This window comes from Papio anubis, chromosome 6 (genome assembly GCF_008728515.1).
Source record: "Papio anubis isolate 15944 chromosome 6, Panubis1.0, whole genome shotgun sequence".
Classification (NCBI taxonomy): Eukaryota; Metazoa; Chordata; class Mammalia; order Primates; family Cercopithecidae; genus Papio; species Papio anubis.
In genome coordinates, this window is record NC_044981.1 from 68,165,129 (window position 1) to 68,188,694 (window position 23,566).

A 23,566-nucleotide genomic window follows, 5' to 3' on the forward strand; every position below is an offset into this window, starting at 1 on the left:
AGTATGCAGTACATTGTTGTTAATCATAGTTACCGTTATCCACAATAGATCTCCTCAGCTTATTCCTCCTGTCTAACTGAAATGTTGTATACTCTAACCAATATCTCCCCATATCCGTCTCACCAGTCCCTAGTAACCACAATTCTACTCTCTGCTTCTATGTTTTTAACTTTTTCAAATTCCATGTAAAAGTGAGATCATGCGGTATTTGTCTTTCTATGCCTGGTTTATTTCACTTAACATAGTGTCCTCCAGTTTCATACATGTTATGGCAAATGACTACATTTCCTTCTTTTTTAAGGCTTAATAATATTTCATTGGGTATATAAGACACATTTCTTTCTTTCTTTTTCTTCTTTTTTTTTTTTTTTTTTTTTTGTTTGAGATGGAGTCTCACTCTATCACCCAGGCTGGAGTGCACTGTCTCAATCTTGGCTAACTGCAACCTCTGCCTCCTGGGTGTAAGTGATTCTCTTGCCTCAGCCCCATGAGTAGCTGGGATTACAGGCACCCACCACCACTCCTGGCTAATTTTTGTATTTTTAGTAGAGACAGGGTTCCACCATGTTGGCGAGGCTAGTCTCAAACTCCTGACCTCAAGTGATCCACCTGCCTCCGCCTCCCAAAGTGCTGAGATTACAGATGTGAGCCACTGCACCCAGCCAGGACATATTTCTTTATCCATTTATCTGTTGATGGACACTTAGGTTGATTCTGTATCTTGGTGATTGTGAATAATGCTTCAGTAAACTTGAGAGTGCAGATATCTCTTCCACATACTGATTTCATTTCATTTAGAAATAGAATTGCTGGATCATGTGATAGTTCTAGGTTTATTTTTTTGAGGAACCACAGAACATTCTGTTTTCCATAATGGCTGGAATAACATTCCCACCAACAGTGTACATGGGCTCCCTTTTCTCCACATCCTCACCAGTACTAATTATCTTTTATCTTTTTGGTAATAGCTATCTTAACAGGTGTCAGGTGATGTCTCCTTACGGTTTTAATTTTCATTCCCCTGAGGCTTAGTGATGCTGAGCCTTTCTTTATATACCTGCTGGTCATTTGTGTGTCTTCTTTTGAGAAATTGTTTAAATCTTTTGCCCATTTCTTGCAGTTTTTAAAATTTCAACTTTAATTTTAGATACAGAGGGTACGTTGTTACATGGGTATGTTATGCCCAGGTAATGAGTATAGTACCTAATAGGTAGTTTCTCAATCCAAAGCTGCCTTTCTCCCCACCCTAGTAGTCTGTAGTGTCTATTGTTCCCAAGTTTATGTTCATGTGTGCTCAATGTTTAGCTCCCACTTATAAGTGAGAACACACAGTATTTGGTTTTTTGTTCCTGCATTAGTTCACTTAGGATTATTCTTTTGCCCACTTTTATTTGTTTTTTTGCTGGTGGGTCATTTGAGTTATACAATTTTTAAGTGAGAGAGAACCATAAACAGTTTTTGTCTTGGGGGATAATTTTTTAACACAATGGTTTCCTTTTCATGTCAAGATGAGCTCGGAAAAAAAGGTATTGAAATAATTCAATCATAGTTTACTAAATGAGAACATTTTGCTAATACTTTATGGGTTACATGAATAACATTCAACTTGGGAGATTTTTATAGTATTTTTCATTTTGATTTCTTTTTCTAAAGAATATTAATGTCAAAACAAGTTTTCTTATAGTTCATCTTCTAATCATTATACACCATAACACGCTCACTTGAGATCTACCAATTATTTTTACAACAACTTCCAATGCAGCTGAGATGTGAACTCATGACAGATTTTTTTCAGTTTTTTGCGATTGAAGAACAGATTTCAAAATGACACATTGAACTAATCACAGGAAACTGGGAAGCAGAAATAGCAATTTTTCTGAACAGAAATTAATATTGGAATGATCAAGTCAGTAATTTTATTTAAAAGTAAAAACTTGGGTCACCAAAATCCCACTTAGAGGTCATCACCTCACACTGAAGACTAAGATAGAAGCGCCTTCTCAAGTGGGTACCCATCCCCATCCTAGTTGTGGGCATCATCCTCTCCTTCCAGACCCTACAGCCTATTGTCAGCAACAGCACATCTCTGGCACTGTGATTAGCTCAATGTGCTATTTTTAAATCTACTCTTCATGCTCAGAGCTCTCAAGCAGGTGGAAGACCCTCGCCTTCCCTTCCCAGAATTATGCAGCATTTTTCTCCTCTCTCACCCTCCTTCCACTCACATACCACACACACACCATCGCTTCAACCTCCCTTATAGGGTGAGCAATTGCTGTCTTGGTTTGCCTATAACTAAAGGATATCTTGGGATATGGAATTTTTGGTACTAAACTCAGGACATTGGGTCACACAGGTGAGGAGTGACGAGGGACGAGATAGTGAGGGACCTCTGGCTGTTCCTCATCTTATTCCTTTTTTTTCCTTTTGTTCCCTAAAAAAATTATTCACATAAACAAGGAAGAGAGGATCCTTTTACTGTTCAATTAGTTCTTCTCAAAAAATGTCTCATTTTAGGGCATGATTTTCTTAATCTATTAACCATTTTCTGAAAAACGTCCTAAGATTTATAAACCATAAAAATGTTTATGTTTATTTGATAGTATGTAGCAGAAATAGATGGACCTACTATTGAAAACTCTCTGTCAGTGAAACATTAGCACCTCTTAATAAAGAGAATACTTCAGTGATTTTTTTCTCAGAAAGGTGTCGAAATAAGTATACCCAACATTCTGAATAAGAATGTTCTCATGTAGCATCCTGTATATGAGTGAGAAGTGAACAGAGGCAAGATAATATATATGGAGCCTTAGAAATCTAGATGAGTTTCCAGATGGATCTCTTCAATCCAAATCTGTCAACTCAGTAAAAATGTTTATAAAAATCAGTCAAAACAGCTGCCTAGCATCTGAATCACCTAATTAAATGCTTTATATCTCAACTAGTTGCTTTTGCATCTTGTAATAATGTCCCTAAGAGGCCAACATCATCAGAATAGATCCACAAATATTCACTTATACATTCAACTGTTTCTTAATTGAGCATCCAGTATGTGCCACTTGCTCTTCTAGACATGTTCTAAGCAATACGGCCTCAGTTCCTGGGCTTAAGGAGTGTATAATACACTGGGGGTACAAAACAGAAAACAATAACCCAATAAATACGTAACCAGAACTCATAAAGGCTTTGAGAGAAAATAAATATGTTCAACAGCAGAGGTAAAAAGCAAAGTGGGCTTGTTGAAATCTAAAGGTTGGCACCATGCAGGCAGGAGTGGAGGATGATTCTGCGTAGAAAAAACAACTTGTGTGAGGGAGGAGCTTGCTTAGTAGTTCTAGTAATCTGAGGGAGGTGCTGCAATGGGAGCCTTGTGGGCAAAGGGCAGCTGCTGCTGAAGGTGACAGTCATTAATTGCAATAATTTTGTAAGCCAAGACAAAGGTTTTGCATTTTATATGAAATGTAATGAGAAGCTATCGAAGAGTTTTACACTTAGAAACTTAGATATGCAGTCCATTTAATGTTGGATAAAGATTACTCTATCTACCTTTGTTAAAACGACACAGGAATGTGAGAAAAATACCAGGGAGCCAGAAGAGGCTGCATCTCAGCATCAGGTGGATCCGAAATTGTTCTCCTCAGCTGTCAGGAGGCAGGGGATTGAGAGCTAAGGCTCTCAATCTGAGTATCTGCTTTGCTTACCCCTTTGCCTTCAGGGCTCCACCCTCATTCATCCCATGAACTACCAGAGATGATGATAAACTGCTCTGCCCCCACCGAATTTTATTGGTTTGGGACACAAAACTGACTTTAAAAGGTTAATTAGTATTACTGCTGCAAGGAATCAGCTCATGAAAAGCTATACTGCATTAAAACTAGCAGGCTTACATTATTTATGGAAAACAGCTGTCCATAATGTCTGCTAAAGCTTCATTTCTTCCCATTTCCCTTCTCTCTATCTGGCACTTAATTATAATTTCTAGAAGTTGGTGTACTTTTTAGCTATAATCACGATTTCTCATCATATAGTTGGTGATGCAAACAGTGGTACCTAATGACTCCCTAGGCTTCAAATTATATTGAAAGACAATGAGCAATATCTAAGGGGTACCAACAACACTAATACTCCTTAGAATTTTTCATTTAATTCTTTGAAGAAAAAAACTTGTAATTATGAAAGTTTGATATCCTCTTTATATAATATTTCTAAGGGAAAGATAAGAATTGTGTTTTCCTGAAAATCCTGTAAGAACAAATGATGTGCTCCAACAAGTTTCTCATTACCATGGTGACTTCTCTTCTTTTAAGTTCAACAAATCATTCTTAATACTTGATAGATGTTTAGACGGAGTCAACACTTAGAGTCTGCGTCTAAAAACTAAAAATCAAAGCCTCACAAAACATTGACACAAGGAATTAAATTTTACAAAACTGGCTAGCTTTGGGCCCACTGGGGGATGAGGGGGAGGATTTATAGGTATTTCAGTAGTACTTAGTGATTCTTTATTAGCCATATGGAAATGCTAAAAGTTTTACAACCAGAATTCTGTAGTTTTAATTTGTGGCAAATATCCTTGGACTAAGTCCCACTGAGCTTCTCAAATATTTCAACTATGACAAGCTTCAAATTTTTTTCAGAAAATGTGACTTGTTCATATCTCACGTTGGAAAACTGTTTGATTTGTTTATACTACAAATCAGAGAAGCAAGTCATCTCTTATTTTGTGATGAATTGTTTTTGTCATGTGTTTTCCTGTGACTTTGGAGATCCTAGAGATTTCTACAATGACTTTTAGCCTAATCTAGTGACAATGAGATGAACACAATAAGAATTTTAAATAAAGTCAGTGTCTCACGACAGAATCATATCAGTCTAGAGAAATGAGAAAATGGGGTAAGTAGATAAGAAAATCTAACTTCCTACTGTTGGAAAATAAACTATTTGAAGATCATGATATAAGTAATATGAATACCAACTCAACCATACTCTATATTTTTTCTTTAACATTACATACTTTATTGCTTCCATTAATTGAATTTTCTAAGATTCCATTGAATTTACCAATCTATATTGTTTTAATTAAGCATACTGGTATTAATTTGCAGTCATTTATAGGTGACCAATACAAATTTTTTTTCACTTATTTTGGCAAAAGATAGATAATTCTGGACTCAAAGATCTCTAGGCACTGTTCCTGGTCATAACAGGTATTCAAGAAACATTGGTTCCCATTTCTGTACGTAACACCTTCTACACATTACAGGAAGAAAAACATGTGATCTTTGAAGAACTTAGTCTAGAGAATAAATACATGAAAAGGAGGGAAAATAGAAAAATTACATGCTGAGAAATGTGTACTGCTTGAGAACTCCTTAAGCAACAAAAGTGTTATTGCTGTTAAAAGCAGACAGGTGAGGTTACCTGAGAAGAAACCCGTGCCTTGATGTTAATCTCTTTAATATGGGGTAGGTCCTTAGGTACAAAACAGATGTGGACTTCTTGGTTTCTGTTACTCTTAATTTAACTGGCTAAATCAGTAATACGACTTTGCTTTTAGCCAGTTATACTAGACAGATATTTTATTGAGTAAAAGGTTCTAAAATATGCCCAGTGATGTAGGAACTATATGCAGTTGGAAGGACCCTTTGCAAAAAACTCTGAGGAATCTTGTAGATTCCTTACAATGTGTTTGGTATTTGCTACCTGGGTTACATTCGTACTAAAATCCTTTCTTCATAGGAATAATCTTAAGAGTTAAATTATTTTCTATTAGCCTTTTAACTACCTCCTCTCTATAAGTTTTAAGAAAATTCATTTAAATTAATTTTAGTATGTGAGATTGTAAGCAGAAGGCCCCGTAGATTTTGGATCTGTGGTAGCATGGGAAATTTTCTTTTTTTTTTAAATAAGCCTTATTTTAGAAAAACAAATCTCTAGCTAGCTAGCTACATAGATAGAAGTAGACAGAGATATAGATATAGATATGGAGTAGACTCTAATATGTCTCTTTGTATATCTATGAGGAAAAGTAATTGTTAGTCTAATTCCTATGGAAATTAGACATTAGAATAAATGCTAATATACCTAGCACAGTTCTCTACTCTGCAGGTGCCCATAAGCTCTTGATTTTTTATTCATTAATTCTTCACTTAACCACCCAGGATTTATTAAACATTCTGTGCCAGGCACTCTGCTGGGTGTTAGAGATATCAAGATAAGTAAGACTTGGTCCCTGTATTTAAAGACTCACAAACATCCTAAGGCTAGCTCCCATTCCTTAAGTCATGTGTATAGAAGTATAGAGAAATCATTATGATTATATAATTAATCAGTCCTGTAAACCATATTTTAAAATCCTAACCTCATAAATGCTGACCCATAACAGAGGTTCCTCATAACTAGCTGTAAAACCATAAACAAGTCCTTTAATTTCTCAATGCATTAAGAAGTTTGATTTGTAAAACGTGGTACTGAAACTAAAATCCCTTTTCTATTTGTAGGATTGGGCTGAGAGTGAGTATTGATTGAATGCCATGTTGATGTGGATGAAGAGAGGAGTTGAAAGCTTGTCGGTTAACCAACAGAAAAAAATTAAAGTTTGGTGGAATAAGACCAAATGGACAATGAACTGCCCACTCCTTAAACCTCCCACAGGCACATAAAGTGACTGCCAAAAAGTGCACTCTCAGTTGTCTGGGCACATGGAAATATCTGGCACAGTCTCTTATCTATTAAAATCCTAAATATATTAATTAAGAACCTTGTCTTTGGAATTGCAAAACCAACTTCATGTGTTTCATGTGGCTTTAAACTGCAAAGTTGTCAATTTATAAGCCTGCAGTCGTGCCAAATGGAATATATAAAGTAGTCTAGTTTGTACTCGAAGTTTAATAGGATAGATGAAAATGGCCCAAGATAAGAACATGCAAAATCTAGAACATGAGAAATGCTCATTTACCCAGGATAATTTAAAATGTATACAATCGGTTAGATATAATTGTTGATGAAATTAATAAAGAATATCAAAAAGCCCATTAGGTAGATATTTGTTAATATTAAACATAGTCTTGTGACAGGAAATATCAAGAACAAGAACTGCATTTTATTCATTTTTTATTTAGATGAAACTTATGTAATTTAACTTTTCTTCATTCCATAACTGTCAGGAAGTTTAATGTAAGATTTGATGCTCATTCCTAGTAACTGGTAACTATTTGTGCTCTCCTCCTTTTCTTCATTTAATGTTATTGTTTAGTATTTGTCCCACTTTATGAATGACCATTTTTTAAGCTTTCTTAAGTCATCTTTGCAGAGGTCATATTTTATTTAAAAAAAAAATGTGTGCCTTTGTCTCATCATAGAGCTGAACAGAGTTCCTTGGGTGGGGTAGGAGCTTAACACATATTTGCCACATTAAGTATTAATTCATTGGTGAAGGATTTCATAAATAAACCTAGGAAAAAAGATATCCACTAACATATTACATGTTTTTTAAAAGCAAGTTCATCTGAGAGGAGCAACTATGTCTTATTATCTTAAAACTTACAAAGGAAGTTTTTCTTTAAATGTAAAACATACCTCTTAATTCCAGAAAGACTGATCCTTCATTTGGCTTTTGTGCATTTTAGCCAGTCTTGGCTTTCTAAATCATGCTGAAAACAAACAGAGCATTTGTGCCATGTTTGTTGTTAACTAAGTAATAAACCAAGAGGCTTTAGCTAATTTTTTGAGGTCATTAACACGATGCAGTTAATCACCTTAGTTAAGACATATGGACATTTAAAAAAAAAAAAAAACCCGTGCAAATGGTCCTTGAAATAAGGTTAAATAGATCTAATTTATGTTAAACTTTAATTAACCATATGCACTATTGTGTGATAATGTGCATGCATATGTTGCTTACATTAATTGCTTTCATAAGTTAATTACTGCAACGCACTTTGGCTTCTGTTCTTTTAAAACTTAACAAATGTTCGCGCCAGCTGTGGAAGTGATTGAAGGCAATAAATGAATGAGTAAACCATCGGTTTACTTGTTTAAATTAAATCTGCTATCTCAAGCTGTCCCGTGTCTTGATACATTAGAAAAGACATTTGGGAATCAATGGTCATGTAATTCCTATTTTAATCACTGTTAGTCATACTTAAAGTAATAGGGACATTGAACTTTTACATTTGTTGGCTAACCTCTGCTTTCTAGAGTTAACTGGGCCATAATTGACTATGGTTTACTTTTATTATAGCAGAATTGAGCTATACTTTCATATAATTAGATATTTGTTTGGTCCTTGTATAAAAGCATACAGACTCTGTCATGCCTGATGTCTTTTATTGCCCACTTTAACGGGATACTAAAGTTTGTGTTTAAAGAGATGATTTATATAGACAAAGAACTTCATCTAAAAAATAATAGAATCTATATTTTATTGAAACTAAAGTTTACCTTTTTATTACACCATTTGTCTCTCTGAATCTGTAGCATGTTGGCCAATATAGTGTGATAATAAATTACTACTAGAATACCTCATATGAAAACTTATATTTTTCTTGACTATTATTTGAATCACTTTTTTAAGAATCAAATTTCAAGACATCTGGTTAAAGATGGTGGGTTGAACACATACATTAGCCTCTGAGCCCCTTCTGAAACCACATCAAAATGAATATAAAGAGGTTTTTTAAAGATCCTAAATCACTAGGACACAAGAAATAAAAGAGAACACAAACAACCCTGGAAAGCATATGGACAAGTGGTAACTGACTTAGCAGAACCTAGAAAGTTAAATACTAAGTCAGCAGGTGGGAAAGCCAAGAAACAACCTGATTTATATTGCAGACCAAAAGGCGAGGAACTAGTGGCTCCAGGCACCTCTGGAAGTGGAAGTGAAGTGAGGCTAAAACAAAAACCTTCCTGTAAATTTCCTTAAGAGGCATTTAGACACCCAGGGCCCCTTCCCAACTCTGCATGCGAGGTAATTGCCTCACACTTTGCCTCACACTTTGGCAACAATTGGAGGAGGATTCTCTGGAAGGCCTGCCAGAGAGAGCTTCCAGATTGTAGTCCCCAAGGGCTAGAGTTGAGGGAGGAATACTGAACTGAAAACAGGCAGATAAAATGAAAGTTAATACATTACCGGTAAGCTCTCCCTCACTTGACTCCCAAAACACCCACCAGGCACTGGAAGAGCCTTCTCTCAGGAATCTGCAGCCCAAGAATAAACACCTGACTGCATAGAAATAAGGGCAGAGGGGATGTGGGGAGTTCCTCATGAAAAGACCCAGCCAGATTGCCCTAAAGCCCATCTAGCTAACAGAGCTTCCAATTAGCTTCTACTCTTCTCACTAGTTGGCTTATCTGAGGATGGAGTTTGTAAGGTCTTAATAATAGAAACATTGAATATGAATTATGAATCTGTCGGGTGAGTGAGAGCTGGGACATGGAAAATATGTGTGTGTGTGTGTGTGTGCGCACGCGCGTATGCATTTGTGTGATGAGCGTGGCAGGGAAATAAGGAGAAAGGGAGCTACATCCTCATCTTCCTAATAGGAAGACAATAGATGAAGCCTAACCCTGAATAACTGAGAAGCAGCAAATATGCGTCTTATTTAGATTTTCTTTTTTAAATCAGTTAGACCTGAAAGCAGTTAACTTGGGAGCAGGAAACTACATGCCTCTCTCAATGATATGCACATATCACTTTGACAAAAATAAACACTTAATTTAAAATTATAATAGGTGCTTACATAGTTTTCGTTTTAAAAACAAACTTTAAAGAGAGTAAGGGAAAGCTGTTATTCTTTTTTGAATCAATTTCCCATACTTGTTATGTTATGACTTATTTTCATGTAGATCCTCCTGATTATCTGCTATTTTAAGACCTACATAGCCTAGGAATTAGCATTTTTGGACGCCCTGTCCTACATCATCTCATATACGTAGCTTAAAATGCATCTATATCCTGCATAAATTATATGTGGTATAAAATTAAAGACAGTTTTTGTAATGTTGCTTTTTGAACTATTATCACTTCAAGAAACTCATCTACTTTATGACTTATTTGTTAGCATTGTCAGCTTTTCTGTGCTGTATTTTATACTAAAACTGTTTCTCAAAATGCCTGAAAAATGTTTCTTGAAAATTCATTTAGCATTGTCTTTCTCAACTAAGAATATATCTGCCAATTGACTATGACTTTTATAAAACATTAATTATGTTGCTTTAAAACAGGTTTGAACATGAAAAACAAAATCAATGTCGTTCTTGAGTAATAACCCTCAAGAAAACAAGACAGGAGAAAAATCTGAATTTTTAATAAGCCAATATATTTTGTAGTATGATAAATTAAAATCACCTTCAGATGCTCAGATTAAAAAAATTCTGGACAGAACTTAACATGTTAAGGATTTAAAAGTTTTAATTACATTAGGATTTACCTTAAGAGATTTTATGATAACTACAGGTAAGAGGCAAAAGGAGCCCCATGAGATTAGCCTTTCCTGGCCGGAATGTTTTATCTCTTTGCATCTGATTAGTTTCTATCATCTGTTGAAGGATTATGCCTTTGCTTCTGGCAGGATACCATCCATAATTCTTACAGGATGAACTTCCCAATCTGTTAGCAGTGGAGGGGATGAGGGAGGTTAGGAGTCAGGACCCTTTTTCTTCTGGAGATTTGTACCTTGCTTCTAACCACATCATGTTAGCTCAGTCTCCACTGTGAGTACTGATTAATGATCTGTCATCTGTCACAGGTAATTAATTCTACTTGATTGTTTCCATTAGCTCTAGTGAGTTGACCATTACTTATCTTCCACTCCATAAACCTAAATCTTGAGATCCTTAAAAAGTAAGTAAAAATCATGCTGCAAATATATGATGTATAAATCAATTGCATTTCTTTGAATTATAAATTGCTACTTTCTTTAATTTGATTACATTGAGGTCGTGTGTCTCCTAATAATAATAGTAGCTGTTTGATAGAGGATTTTACAGTTGACCTTTGCATTCACAAATACTGACTTATCATTACTATAAGCCAGTCATTATTCTAGTTTTAGGCAAGGTCCCTGATCTCATAGAATCTTTTTCTTGAAAGAGGCTATACAAACAATAAACAAGCAAATAAATGTAATTAAACAAGTAAACAAATAAATGTATACCATCTCTGAGCCCAGGAGTTAAAGGCTGCAGTGAGCTATGATCACACTACTACACTCCAGCCTGGGCAACAAAGGGAGATGCTATCTGTAAATAATAATAATAATAATAATAAGCGATAAAAACTGGGTGTTTAAGGAATAAAGGCATGTCAGAGGCATGAAGATCCTACTTTAGTTTGAGTTACGGGGTTTCTCTGAGGAGGTAACATTTGAAATGAAGGCAGATAATCTGCTGAACATATGTCTAGGGACAGAGTGTTCCATGCAGAGCCAACAGAAAGGCCCTAAATTAATTATGGCAACCTATATATCTCAATGATGATGGTGATGATGATTGATAATGACAACAATGATAATGGTAAGAAGGAAGATAATGTTGATGATGGTGGTGGTGGTAATGATGATAATGGTGACGATGGTGGTGATGACAGTGGTGATAGTGTGATAACAGTGGTGGTGGTGGTGATATCCTACATTTGTAAGTGTAGCTCAATAAAACTAAACAAAATGCCCATGGTCACACAATTAGTAAATTATATAGATCTCCAAACAAAATTACTTAGTGACAGTGAGATTTCTAAGGTGATCTGAACTTTGGCCTTTGGCTGTTATATCAGAAGTGCTTTAGATAATTGCCATATCTTTGCAGGAATCCCCTAATTTCAAAACTCATCTTTAAGTGTTTCCCAAATTATAGGGACTAATCCTGTGCTAAAGGATCCTAGTACTCCATCTTGATAACAGGAGGCTCTTTCTCTTTTGTCTGGGCTCTCATGGCCTGTATAGCTCAGCTATGTTGTTTCATTCCACTGATCAACAATGTCAGTCAACTCCAAAAGCTTGGTTTTAAGCATCTCAGTTCTTATTCTTGCAACACTCACTTTAGTGTCCCCAATCCCATCGAATCTTTGGCCCATTGAAACCTCGAATACAGTGACACTGACAATACTCATCACCTCACTCAGGTACTCACTTTCTTCTTTTAACTAGTATAAATTCCATGTACCTTCACTATGACACTCCCTTGCAATGAATCCCCTTTCTCAACAAAACTTCCAACTTTAACTAAATCCATATATTGGCCTTGTCCTATGGTTGTTTTTTTTTCGGGTTTTTTTTTTTTTTTTGGTTTTTTTTCTGAGACGGAGTTTCACTCTTGTCACCTAGGCTGGAGTGCAATGGCGTGATCTCGGCTCACGGCAACCTCCGCCTCCCAGGTTCAAGTGATTCTCTTGCCTCAGCCTCCCGAGTAGCTGGGATTACAGGCACCTTCTACCACACCCAGGTAATTTTTGTATTTTTAATAGAAATGGGGTTTCACCACGTTTTCCAGGCTAGTATCAAACTCCTGACCTCAGGTGATCCACCCGCCTCAGCCTCCCAAAGTGCTGGTATTACAGGCGTGAGCCACCACACCGGCCAGCCTTGTCCTATCTTTGTCTTGTGCCTGAGAAACTAAACATAGGGAAAATCACCTAATCATGCTGACTGGTATCCCTTTAAATTTGTGACCATGTGTCTCAAATGGGTCCTCATTCCCCTGCTAAGTGTACTTACAGCACTCAGAAGCAGCTGCATCAAATCTTCTCTTCTTTGCATGATTAGGCGTTTCCTTTCTCTTGCATCATTCTCACCAGCTTTTTGACATGATCTAATATATCCCTTTAAAGACAAAACAAACACCTTGGCTCTCTTATCCCCTTCCAGCTTATGCCTATTTCTCTTTTCCGCTTCATAGCAAACTTCTCAAAGGGATGGTCTCCACTTCCTTCATCTCCCATTCACCCTAATTCATTCCTACTGAGTTTCCACTCTCGTCTTCTCAATGAAACTGTTTTTGCCAAATTCAAAATCCTCACTGTACCAAATTCAATGGCATCTCATCTGCCCTCCTCTCACTCTACCTCAAAGCAGTATTCTATGCTTTGGATCCAGTATTCCAGATCAGCCTCCTTGAAATTTTCTTCTCTTGCATTTTAAGACTCTACACTCTCCAGGTTTTCTCTTCTCTCCTAGGAGAACCCTTCTCAGCCTTCTTAATAATCTCCCTTAAATTGTCTCAGTCAGTGCTGTGTCTTCAAATCCCATCTCTTCTGATAATGCCCTTTTTTATTTGCTTCTCTGATCTCCAGACTCACAACTAGAAGCCTCTTTGACATTTCCACTTACTTGTCTGAGAGTCTTCTCAACCTTGGCACAGCCAAAACAGAGTCAACCAGAGTCTTGATGTCACCAAAAAAATCAGAGAATTTCCCTAATCATCTCATCTGAAATAACCTACCCACCTATTCTCTATCCCCATTTTCATTTTTGTTTTCTTCATGTCACTATCAGAAAGTTTTACTCACTTTTTTATTTTCTTGTGCCTGTTCTACTTTCCCACCAGAATGGAAGTTCTGTGGGGGTAAGGAGCTCATCTGACTTATTCTGGCTTTAGTCTCAGAGCACAAATATGATGCCTGATTCATAGCAAACACTCAGCAAATATTTATTATAAAATTAATTAGAAAATGAATGAAAGAAAAATTAAACCCTTCAACTTTAACATTAAATTTAATTCAAAGATCTAAGTGAGGGGTTTTCCTAAAATAAGGGAAGGTAGCATAGAATTAGATGTTGTGTTAAAATGCATCACATGCAAAGCTTTAAATATATAAATTTATCATTTTTCCAATCTCTTACAACTGAAATTATAACCACAGAAAATATTATATTTTGTATTCTATAATTTAGTTACCTGATTTTTAAAATTATCTACTTAACTCATTAAAATATAAATTCTGTAACAAATTCTTGGCTTTTGTCAAAATCTTTTTCTTGCCTCCCTCTTCCTCAACTTAAATTTCCACACGTAATTCAATTTCTCTGAGCCTTGGTTTTCTCATCTTTGGGCTTGATGACTTCCAGTTTTCAAATTCTCTGACTCTGTCTTAACATTATCATCATACAGATGTGTTCTTGTTCATGGATTTGCTTGTCTCTGTAATTTGCTCACATTTTCATTTGTGTATTTTGCATAATTGAGATAGAACTGCGGCTGTAACTGTAACTGGAGCTATACGCGTCTCCAGAGAGCTGAGAGTACAAACAAAATAGCTAACTTATAAAAACAACTATTCATATTGATAAATTACACATACGAGCTGAGGATTTAAAACAGTAAAGTAAAATTTTATTGTAGTAATTTACAAATAATGCTCTATAAAAAGGAATTAGTGCTTTACGAACCCAGAGATGCTTTAAAATTCTTCAATAGTCACTCTCTCCTCGATTTTTTTGGATATCCAGGGAAAGCAGGACTTACTCCTGTATGATATTCTTTAAGTCCTGGACAAATTCAGCTGCCAACTGAAGTCCATTTTACTTCAGGCAAGGAACTATGTCTTCCTTTGCTTGAACCAGCAAGAATCTGCCCTGAGGGACAGATAACAAACCTTCACAGGCATGCACCCACCAGAACCACATTTAAAGGAAAGTTATGCTTGCCTCTACCACGGAAGCATACGTCTGTAAAATATAGCACACATTACCAAAATAAATATAATTTTGATCAAGTTAAAGTATGTTTCAATAAAAAGTAATTTCCTTTTCTTCTGTAAGCTTTTTAATAATTCTTTCCCATATCAATTTGGCTATGTAAAAGCAGGTGAATTGTGCATCCTCTCCCAAAATGAAGAACAAAATTGAACAACCAGCCACACAAAGAAGTCCTCAGAAAGCTGCGTGCTCTCAAATTTGCCAATTAACAAGAGAAAAAATGTGTTACTCTTTTCAGTTCTCTGTTATTATGCATGTGCCAACCTCGTTTTAAAATAAAAATTTTTTTATTTTACTTCATCAAATCAATTCAGGGTTAAAGATAATGGGAGTTTTTATTTAACTTCTACATAAAAGTCCAAATACATTTATGTAGACCCCAAGTTTTCTCAATAGTCTGTCACCCTAATTTGACCATGATGGAGTTAATACTGGCTATGTAGTCAAAAGGCATAGCTTTATCACTTACAATTGGGAAATTTGAGCATATCACTCACTCTTTCTAAGTCTGTTTTATCATTTTCAAAAAGTATCACCCTGCCCTAACCACCTTACAAGGTTTTTCTCATGAAATGAGATGATGCCAAATTAAAATACTTGGCGTACAAATGAAAAGTTGGAAATCATGAGTAGAGAGCGCTATGTCCCTAGAAACTAATTAATTCATTACTTAAGACATTAATTTAATAAACTAAAGCATTTCCTGAGGCACTGGGGCTTCAAGAATAAGTAGGACAAAAACATAGATTCATGGTTGCCTAAGCCGGGGAGTAGGGATGAGAGTGGAGGCAAATGATCAGGGGACTTATATTTGGAGTGATAGAAATGATTTCATAAGATGTGGTACTAGTTGCACAATTCTGTAAATGTACTAATATCAAAAAATTGTGCATTTATTTATGTATTTATTTATTTATTTTCTGGAGATGGAGTCTCGCTTTGTCACCCAGGCTGGATTGCAGTGGCATGATCTCGGCTCACTGCAACCTGCAACTCCCAGGTACAAGCAATTTTCCTGCCTCAGCCTCCCGAGTAGCTGGGACTACAGGCATGCACCACCACACCCGGCTAATTCTTGTTATTTTTTTTTTTAGTGGAGATGGAGTTTCACAATGTTGGTTAGGCTGGTCTCGAACTCCTGACCTCAAACAATCTACCTGCCTTGGCCTCCCAAAGTGCTGGGATTATAGGCATGAGCCACCACACCTGGCAAATTGTACAATTAAAACCAATGAATTTTATGGTTTGTATATTATACCTCAAGAAAGCTTTTTTAAAAACATAAAGCATAGTTCCTACCATCAAGAAGGTTATAGTCAAATAGGGAAAACTGACATATAAACAAAAGAAGGCTACAGTATGCTACAGAAATACGGATGTTGTTGTTGGCCTCAAGTTATACATAATTGAAACTTCAAGTGATTTAAGTATTTTAAAAGAAACGTTAAATACTTCTAACATTAGTAATACTGTTTCAGACCCAGAACAGATTTCGTGCTCTATTGTAAGACATACAACATCTAAAACTTGCAAAAACTCATTAACCCTGTACCACACTTGTCATATATGAGACTGTATTTTAAGAAACAAGGCCTTGACATGTCTGGAAATGTTGCCAATATTGTCAATTTGATGTTCGTTGAGCATTACAGAACCCTCAGTGCTTTTGGCGAGCGGGTGGAAGCTGGGTTGAGGAGGAGCGGCTGGGCCTTGGCACACTTGATTGCTTGAACCCAGTCCCTCAGGGACACTAGCTGGCAGGGCTCCCGGATCATCACAAAGCAAGCAGGACAGAAGGGGTAGTTCAGAGCGGAGACTGCCAACCCACCACAGCTGGGGGCTCTGCTTCCACTCAGAGTGAGTCTGCAATTCCAGCCCATGCGTTCTTTCTCCAGAGACACTTTTCTGCTTTAGGGAAATGTAAAGGACACCCTTACTCTGGGTTTGAAATTGGATTTCCAACTCTGTCAAGCATCTTTTTTTGCCAGAAGTTGTCCTAGTTTAAATCCTAAGGTTCCAAACTTTTTCTTCAACTTACAAACAGGTCCTCCTTGGAGAGATATCTTTCCACTAAGCACCTGCCTCCCTGAACATGTATCGTATATTGTTTTCTTCCAGTCTATTCCATACACCTCAGAGGAGAAATGCCTCACGTACGCTTCCCCACTGATTAATTTAAGCAGTCTTTCATTCACTCAACAAATACTTTTCAGGCCTTATTATCTACTCAAACTTGATGCAAGCCAGAGAGTATCTCCGGTACAGACCACATAAACCTACCTGCACATCTCCCAACTAGGCTGGTATTTGGCCCCTGGCTGCCCCACGAGCACGTGTTCCCTTAGCATAGAGTAGGCATTTCTTTCTTTTCACGTCTATAGAAAATGAGTGAAATGTAAAAATGAGAAGAAATATTGATAGCAACAATCATTTACCCATTGGTTTTCTCTGTTTTGTAACTAAATGTGAAGGCAGCACATAAAAAACGCTTATTTTCCATGGTGTCTTTCTCTCTGAGTCATTTTAAGGTCGGAAAGAAATATTCATTCTTCTTAAAATGCCTCTCTGGGCCTTAGTTTTCTCTCTTATAAAATGAGGTTGTTGTATTCATGACCTTGAAGCACTTTAAGCTTGAACATTCTTTGATGTTCTGAATCATACCTAAAATTCAGCCCTTTATTTCCCAGTGAGAGGTAGAGACTTGAAGCAGAATCGGAAAGGGCCTGCCTATTCCCAAAAAGAAGATTTAATAATTTGACAATGTCTACCAAAGGAAACTGAGTCATTATGCATTATTATCATTATGCATTATTATTGAGATGGTTATTATTTCAGCCAAATTATTAACATTTCAGCAGGAAACTTTTTTGCCTGGCTCTGATATTTGTTTTCACGCACAGGATGGGTGTTGCCTAACCTGGCCTGAATCTTATCTGACTGGAGAGTCTCCCCAGCCAGTCATGTCCAGTCACTGGTGATGCGATCACTGGGACAATAGGAAGACAGACCAGGTGTGACTAGGATTCTGGGATGCTACCAGCTGTCAGTCAACACTACCAGATGGGGGCAGAGATGGCTTTAATGTGTATGTCCTAGTAAACCGTTTTAGTCAGAATAATAAAGACCGCTCAGACAAATCACTTCAATTGCTTAATAATCTGCTTGCTCTACAACGAAGCAGTATCAGGTAGCAATTAAGCACAAGGATTCTGAATTTGAGTCTACCTGTGTTTGAGTCATGGCTTCCACACATACTAGCTCTGTAACTCTTAGCCTTAGTGTTCCCTATTGGTAAAGGGGGAATAACAGTAAAGTTGTTTTAAGGATTAAATAAGGTAATACATGCAAAGTATTTAGAGAAATAGCTGGCACAGATAATCTGTGTTAATTATCTGTATGCTATGACTCCCTGTGGAAAAAAAAATTTAAATTAAAATAAAGTCATAAAGGAAAAAAAAATTTAGATGAGTGGAAAAAAATACAGCATAATATGAAGGACATTAGTGTCTAGTGGGGTCTTATTGAACAAAGATTCAGAAATCCCTGTTCCATAAGACGGTCATCGAACTGAAATGTTTATAAAGTAACTAGACTAAGATAGATCTCAGTGAGTATTAATTCCCTTTCCCTGTCTAATATCCTCAATTTTATTTCTTTTGCCTTCTTTTTGCATTTATTTTTCTGTTTATTTTTTAACCTTGCTTCCTTCTATCTTCATGCATAGGATGGGTGTTGCCTAACCTGGCCTGAATCTTATCTGTCTGGAGAGACTCCCCAGCCCTGCTCATCTTCTTTCCTTCCTTCCTTCCTTCTTTCCTCCCTTCCTTCCTTCTTTCCTTCCTTCCTTATTTTGTTCCTTCCTTCTTTCCTCCCTTCCTTCCTTCTGTCCTTCCTTCCTTCCTTCTTTCCTCCCTTCCTTCCTTCCACCTTTCCTCCCTCCCTTCCTTCCTTCCTTCATTCATTCTTTCCTCCTTCCCTCCCTCCCTTCCTCCCTCCCTTCCTTCCTTCCTCCTTCCCTCTTTCCCTCCCTCCTTTCCTTCCTTCCTTTCCTTCCTTTCTTCCTCCCCTCCTTCCTCTCTTCCCCACCCCCACCTCCCTCCCCATCTCTTTCTTTCTTTCTTTTCTCTCTCAACTACTGATTGCTGGTTTCCTTCTCCATGCCAGGCACTCTGTGGATCCTTGAGATAAAGCTGGGAAACAAACCAACATTGTTCTGACCCTCTTACAGTCTAATGCAGGGAAAAGTTAGTCATCAGATTACCTCACTCATGAATGTGTAAATACAACTTTAGATAAGTGTTCTGAGCAAACACAATGTTGTTTTGTAAGGGCATATGTCTGAAACACCATGCCTGTGAGAAGCTGTGAGAGAGTTTACCCAGCCCATAGGAGGAGAAGAGCATTTTCTGCTAAAGCAGTAACTCCTACAGAGAACCTGTGACCAGAGCTGCCGCTTTAAGAATGTGACTGAAGCTCAGGGAGGCAAGTAACAGAGGTGCTAAGGCTCTCTACTGAAGAGATTTCAGAGAAATAGAACAATATCTAGCAAAAAGTTGCTTTGCCTTATATATAACCAAACAGTATTTTATGATTTATTTCTAAATAAAAGTTTCTTTTTCATTTATAGAATAGCGCATTTTAAATATGTAACTGTTATTCACTGACCTGGAGTATCCAAATTAAACCTATTTCTCTTATTCTGCATAAATTAATGATAATATTATTATCAGTAGTTGCCCCCATACATAGCCAAACATGCGTCGAGAATGGTATGATTACTCTGTGTCAAAATTGAGCAGTGGAATCATTCTTGACACCTTGGCTCCGTACCTGCCAAGTAGACATCCAAAAGAGGCTCAAAAATATATGCTACAGATACAAAATTAAAGAGACTGACAGATAAAAGAATTAAAGAAAGCATAACCTCAGTGGCAGAGAAATTCTGCTTTCAGTATACTAATTGCCTTTTAACTTTTCAGATTATTTTGGGAAAATTTGAATACAGAAGTGAAGCTTCAAAAATATCTGAGCCTTCTGAGGAGAAATACAAGTTTCTTTAATAGTTTTTCCTCCCGTGTTCACTGTAATGCTATGGGGACTCTAAGGTGATATGGAATGACTGCAGTAGGGGCAGTGTCTAAACCTAACATGTCCGGTTTAATTTGCCAAAAATTTATCACTTTGACCTTGGCCTGCATCTGTCTGGATAAGCGTATCTGGCTGATTTCAGGAAGAAAACTGGCTGTAGTTTTTAATGAAAAATCACCTTTTTGAAGTTTGTCTTTCACTTTATACTGTATTTGGCATACTTGGCTAGATTTCACAAACTGTTTAAACTTGCAAAGCTGAACTGCTCTGAGGGGAGATTTGGAAATTAAATAATTGATTTCTTTATCCTTTTCATGATCATTCCATTGATGCAACTAAAGGCAATTCACCATTAAAACAAACACAATTTCTTTTTATTTGCTACTTAAATGTAGCCTGCACTGTTAGTGATACATGTTATTTTCTCACCCTTTTTTAAATTAAATGTATGGTTCAACCATTTTTCAAGAGCGTCAGCCTCTTATACTGTCACTGAAAGATGATTGTGCTCTTCCTTGTGCCATAGAGAATCTGCATAAATATATCCTAAACTACAAGCTATTGTTGAGGATCTACCACTTCAGATGGGGAATTGAACATAAAGAATTTGCTAATGTCAAATGAATGCAAAGCTGGTCTCTCTGTGATGAGGCTTATTTTTAGTTACTAACAATTCTTGAAGCCTAAATTACAGAAAATAGCAATCATTTTCTAGTGCATTGGCTCTTAAAATTAATCAGGCAACTGGGTGGATAATAGCATATTTTTATTAATAACCTACAGAAACACCTGTACTTATTCATTAGAAATCTTCGAAATGATATTCTAGTCAAGAAGTGTCAAATTATCATTTGAAAATTATTGAATAAATTCTAGGAGTAGTTTATTACTAAGAGTGAGTTAAATACCTTTTCAGCACATTCATTTGAGGAGATACAATGGCATAGTGGTTAAGAGCAAAAGGTACCCAGTTAGACTACCTAGATCCCAACCTTAGTTTCAATAGCTACTAGCTGTGTGATCTTGAACAAGTTACTTCTCTGGGCATCAGTTTTCTCATCTGCAAAATGGGAATGATATTAGTAACACACAATGACTGCTAAGATTTAGCTCCTACTTTGCACAAGGCACTGTTCTACATGAGCAAGAGAGAGAATGACAGATAGATATTACATGCCTAGTACTCTTCTAGGATCAATTGTTCATTTAAACTTCACAACAGCTGTATAAGGCAGAAAGTATTATTTCCCCCCTTTTACAGATAAAGACACTTGGAAACCAAGAAGATAAGCAACTTGCCTGAATTTATCAGAGAAAGTATCAGAGCCTGAATTTAGACCCAGAATGTTGAGCTCCAAAATCTGTCTTCAGCCACTACTCTACGATGCCTGATTCACACATCAATATATGGTTGTTATTTAATGAGATGATATAGATAAACCACTTAGATCATTGCATGGTTCCAGTAAATATTCAATGAGCATTTGTTACTATTATTAGTTTGTGTATTGTCTTCTTTATTGCATTAAAGACTTAACTTTCCACTAAGATTTTTTTTATATATCCTCTTTTGCCACATTTTGTGAGATTTGGTAAGATTATCTTGGGGTCAACACATAATAAAAGGCATCACACATGTTTTGTTTCTAATAATTTCATGCACCAGAGTGTTGTACAAATCAAGGTCAATTTTTTAAAAAGTATTCATTCATTTTTTTCTACAAATACTTATTGAGCACCTACTACATGCCCGATATTATTTCAGGACCTATTCTAAGGCATTCAGCAGAGAACAAGACAAAGGCCTGTCTCTCACAGAAGTTACCTCCTAGTGAATCATTTTGTCATTAACTGAATTCAAACTTGAGCCTTTAATCCTGGGAAATAGTGCTATAACTAAAATTGAAATCTTCCACTGTTAAAACACTTGGGACATTAGCAGGAAGATGTTTACACAGCCCACAGCCCTCTGTGTCACTGGCCTTTCTTCATGGGCTTAAGAAAACTGCTTCAGAGAAAACCTCTGAAAAACCTACCACCAATCTATAGGAGCCTACCTCAAACCGGCAGCTGAAGGACAGAGCAAAGACATTCCAGGATCTCTGAGAACTGTATCCATAAATAAAGCCCATTCAAAAAGGATGCACTGATCATGTTTTTCTCCACTGGAACATGAGTGGATGTTTCACAAGTCACCCATTCTCCTCATTGCTGCGTGGTGAAAGCCACAAGTTCCAAAATAGATGCTGAGGGTTTCAAATTCCTGAGGACAGAATTTGATTCTTATTCCCTTAAGTTATTTTTCTCTTGCTCTCATCCTTTCAAAAAAGATTTCATATTCTGCTACTATCGATATCTCATGTGAAATAATCATATTAGTGAAGGCTTTTCATATCAGATTATATCCTTTGAACATACAAGGGAAAAGCTCATTATTATAACAATATGATCATTCAAGATGCTTTTTTTAGTCATTGTATTATTTGAAGGCAAAATGAGTTTGTAAAAAAATATAATTTCCTACAAATTTAAAGGAAAAGCATGTGCTTCTTTTTTCCTTTTCCCTTTTTTTTTTGGAGATAGAATCTTGCTTTGTCACCCATGCTGGAGTGCAGTGGCACAATCTCGGCTCACTGCAACCTCCATCTCCTGGGTTCAGGTGATTCTCCTGCCTCAGCCTCCTGAGCAGCTTTGACTACAAGCACACGCCACCATGCCTGGCTAATTTTTAAATTTTTCAGTAGAGACAGGGTTTTGCCATGTTGACAGGCTGGTCTCGAACATCTGGCCTCAAGTGATCTGCCTGCCTCGGCCTCCCAAAGTTCTGGGATTACAGGCATGAGCCACCGCACCCCACCTGATATATGTATACATTGTGAAATTATTATATCAAACAAATTAACATATCCCTGTTTCTTTATTCTGCAATACTGGTGTAGAATATTCTTAAGAGACTGAGGAGGAGAAAAGAAGTACATATATTGACCACTCACAAATTTTAACATTTAATGTCATTTAATTCTCATAATGACTCTGTAAGTAAGTACATGTAACCCTCATTTAACCAAGTGAAAACAGAGATTCGGGAGAGCCACGTAACTGTTCCACTTTCACTGACACATCAGAGCCAGGACTAGACCAGCTGTGTCCAAAGGTCATGTCTTCTCACAAACCACAGTATTTTACTTCGGCAGAGGTCATGCAGATATCCATAAGACCACTGCTGTTCAAGAGAAAACAGTTCCGAACAGCCTTTTATAGAACCAATTGCTACATACATCACATTCATATTAACATGAAAAACCATCTATATGTGTTCCTATAGTTCATCAAAAAACTATCACAACAATGTTAAAGCAATTATGCCTCTCAGATGAAGTGTTACATTTTAAACAAATTACTTGATGATTCCATTAAAAGGAATAAAAATAATGTAATTGACATAGATGAGATTAGCACCCTTCCCCATTCATTTTATGATATACCTTTTAAAGACATCATCATCATCAAATCATATTACACACTGTAATTCCTAGAGAGCACGATTTGGACTGAAAAACAAAACTGAGTTATAAGCAAGACTTATTACTTATTTAATACATCATAGACTGCTATAGAAGTGTTACGTTTTTATGTAATGATTAGGAAAACCTTTGCATTAATTTGTAGAAAAAAATAGAGAAAAATCGAAAGCCTACAAAAAATGTTGTACAACTTTCAATTTAACTATTTCCTCTAAGAAGCCAAAGACACCTTTATTTCTTCTCTGCCTTAACATTCAG

The 23,566-nt window shown here is 36.6% G+C and overlaps 1 protein-coding gene and 1 long non-coding RNA gene across 7 annotated transcripts in view; both read left to right on the top strand.

The window, feature by feature from the left end:
• The window catches only part of LOC103883786, a 42,423-nt gene extending 35,671 nt beyond the window's left edge, over positions 1-6,752 (top strand). The window contains exon 2 of the long non-coding RNA XR_646137.4: positions 6,501-6,752. This is a non-coding gene — a long non-coding RNA (uncharacterized LOC103883786). The remainder of the gene's footprint in view (positions 1-6,500) is intronic.
• Positions 1-23,566, top strand: part of KCNQ5 (potassium voltage-gated channel subfamily Q member 5) — a 564,981-nt gene that overhangs the window by 294,430 nt on the left and 246,985 nt on the right. The window lies entirely within an intron of this gene.